Source organism: Globicephala melas, chromosome 16, assembly GCF_963455315.2.
Source record: "Globicephala melas chromosome 16, mGloMel1.2, whole genome shotgun sequence".
Classification (NCBI taxonomy): domain Eukaryota; kingdom Metazoa; phylum Chordata; class Mammalia; order Artiodactyla; family Delphinidae; genus Globicephala; species Globicephala melas.
Window position 1 is genome coordinate 45,027,638 of NC_083329.1, and position 3,208 is coordinate 45,030,845.

The window sequence follows — 3,208 nt, forward strand, 5'->3', positions numbered from 1 at the left end:
AACTGAAGAGCAAACAAACTGATGAAAAACATAATGAAATTAAAAAGTCTCTAGAAGGAATCAATAGCAGAATAATTGAGGCAGAAGAACGGATAAGTGACCTGGAAGATAAAATAGTGGAAGTAACTACTGCAGAGCAGAATAAAGAAAAAAGAATGAAAAGAATTGAGGACAGTCCCAGAGACCTCTGGGACAACATTAAACACACCAACATTTGAATTATAGGGGTTCCAGAAGAAGAAGAGAAAAAGAAAGGGACTGGGACTTACCTGGTGGCACAGTGATTGAGAATTCACCTGCCAATGCAGGGAACATGGGTTCGAGCCCTGGTCTGGGAAGATCCCACATGCCGCGGAGCAACTAAGCCCATGCGCCACAACTACTGAGCCTGTGTGCTAGAGCCCGCGAGCTACAACTACTGAGTCCGAGTGCCACAACTACTGAAGCCTGTGTGCCTAGAGCCCATGCTCCACAACAAGAGAAGCCACTGCAATGAGAAGCCCATGTGCAATGAAGAGTAGCCCCCACTCGCTAGAAAAACCCGCTCGCAACAACAAAAACCCAATGCAGCCAAAAATTTAAAAAAATTTTAATTAAAAAAATAAATAAATAAAAAGAAAGGGACTGAGAAAATATTTGAAGAGATTATAGTTCAGAACTTCCCTAATATGGGAAAGGAAATAGTTAATCAAGTCCAGGAAGTGCAGGGAGTCCCATACAGCATAAATCCAAAGAAAAACGTGCCAAGACACATATTAATCAAACTATCAAAAATTAAATACAAAGAAAAAATATTAAAAACAGCAAGGGAAAAACAACAAATAATATACAAGGGAATCCCCATAAGGTAAACAGCTGATCTTTCAGCAGGAACTCTGAAAGCCAGAAGGGAGTGACAGGACATATGTAAAGTGGTAGATGGGAAAAACCTACAACCAAGATTACTCTACTCAGCAAGGAACTCATTCAGATTCGACAGAGAAATTAAAACCTTTACAGACAAGCAAAAGCTAAGAGAATTCAGCACCACCAAACGAGCTTTACAACAAATGCTAAAGGAACTTCTCTAGGCAGGAAAAACAAGAGAAGGAAAAGACCCACAATAACAAACACAAAACAATTAAGAAAATGGTAATAGAAACATACATATCGATAACTACCTTAAATGTAAATGGATTAAATGCTCCAACCAAAAGACAGACTGGCTGAATGGATATAAAAATAAGCCCCGTATATATGCTGTCTACAAGTGACCCACTTCAGACCTAGGGACACATACAGACTGAAAGTGAGGGGATGGAAAAAGATCCCATGCAAATGGAAATCAAAAGAAAGCTGCAGTAGCAATTCTCATATCAGACAAAATAGACTTTAAAATAAAGATTATTACAAGAGACAAAGAAGGACACTACATAATGATCAAGGGATCAATCCAAGAAGAAGATATAACAATTATAAATACTTATGCACCCAACATAGGAGCACCTCAATACATAAGGCAAATGCTAACAGCCATAAAAGGGGAAATCGACAGTAACACAATCATAGTAGCGGATATTAACACCCCACTTTCACAATGGACATATCATCCAAAATGAAAATAAATAAGGGAACACAGGGCTTCCCTGGTGGTGCAGTGATTGAGAGTCCGCCTGCCGATGCAGGGGACACAGCTTCGTGCCCTGGTCCGGGAAAATCCCACATGCCGTGGAGCGGCTAGGCCCGTGAGCCATGGCCACTGAGCCTGTGGGTCCGGAGCCTGTGCTCCACAACGGGAGAGGCCACAATAGTGAGAGGCCTGCGTACCGCAAAAAAAATAAATAAAAATAAAAAATAAGGGAACACAGGCTTTACATGATACATTAAACAAGATGGACTTAATTGATATTTATAGGACATTCCATCCAAAAACAACAGAATGCACTTTCTTCTCAAGTGCTCACAGAATGTTCTCCAGGATCATGTCTTGGGTCTCAATTCAAGCCTTGGTAAATTTAAGAAAATTGAAATCACATCAAGTATCTTTTCTGACCACAACACTATGAGACTAGATATCAGTTACAGGAAAAAATCTGTAAGAAATACAAACACATGGAGGCTAAACAATACACCACTTAATAACCAAGAGATCACTGAAGAAATCAAAGAGGAAATCAAAAATATATAGAAACAAATGACAAAACACGATGACTCAAAACCTATGGGATGCAGCAAAAGCAGTTCCAAGAGGGAAGTTTATAGCAACACAATCCTACCCCAAGAAACATGAAACATCTCAAATAAACAACCTAATCTTACACCTAAAGTAATTAGAGAAAGAAAAACAAAAAAACCCAAAGTTAGCAGAAGGAAAGAAATCATAAAGATCAGATCAGAAATAAATGAAAAAGAAATGAAGGAAACAATAGCAAAGATCAATAAAACTAAAAGTTGGTTCTTTAAGAAGATAAACAAAATAGATAAACCATTAGCCAGACTCATCAAGAAAAAAAGAGAGAAGACTCAATAGAATTAGAAATGAAAAAGGAGAAGTAACAACTGACACTGCAGAAATATAAAGGATCATGAGAGATTACTACAAGCAACTATATGCCAATAAAATGGACAACCTGGAAGACATGGACAAATTCTTAGAAAAGCACAACCTTCCGAGACTGAACCAGGAAGAAACAGAAAATATAAACAGACCAATCACGAGCACTGAAATTGAGACTGTGATTAAAAATCTTCCAAGAAACAAAAGCCCAGGACCAGATGGCTTCACAGGCGAATTCTATCAAACATTTAGAGAACAGCTAACACCTATCCTTCTTAAACTCTTCCAAAATAGAGCAGAGGGAGGAACACTCCCAAACTCATTCTACGAAGCCACCATCACCCTGATACCAAAACCAGCCAAAGGTGTCACAAGAAAGAAAATTACAAGCCAATATCACTGATGAACATAGATGCAAAAATCCTCAACAAAATACTAGCAAACAGAATCCAACAGCACATTAAAAGGATCGTACACCATGATCAAGTGGGGTTTATCCCAGAAATGCAAGGATTCTTCAGTATACACAAATCAATCAATGGGATACACCATATTAACAGATTGAAGGACAAAAAACATATGATCATCTCAATAGATGCAGAAAAAGCTTTTGACAAAATTCAACACCTATTTATGATAAAAAACTCTTCAGAGAGTAGGCATAGAAGGAAC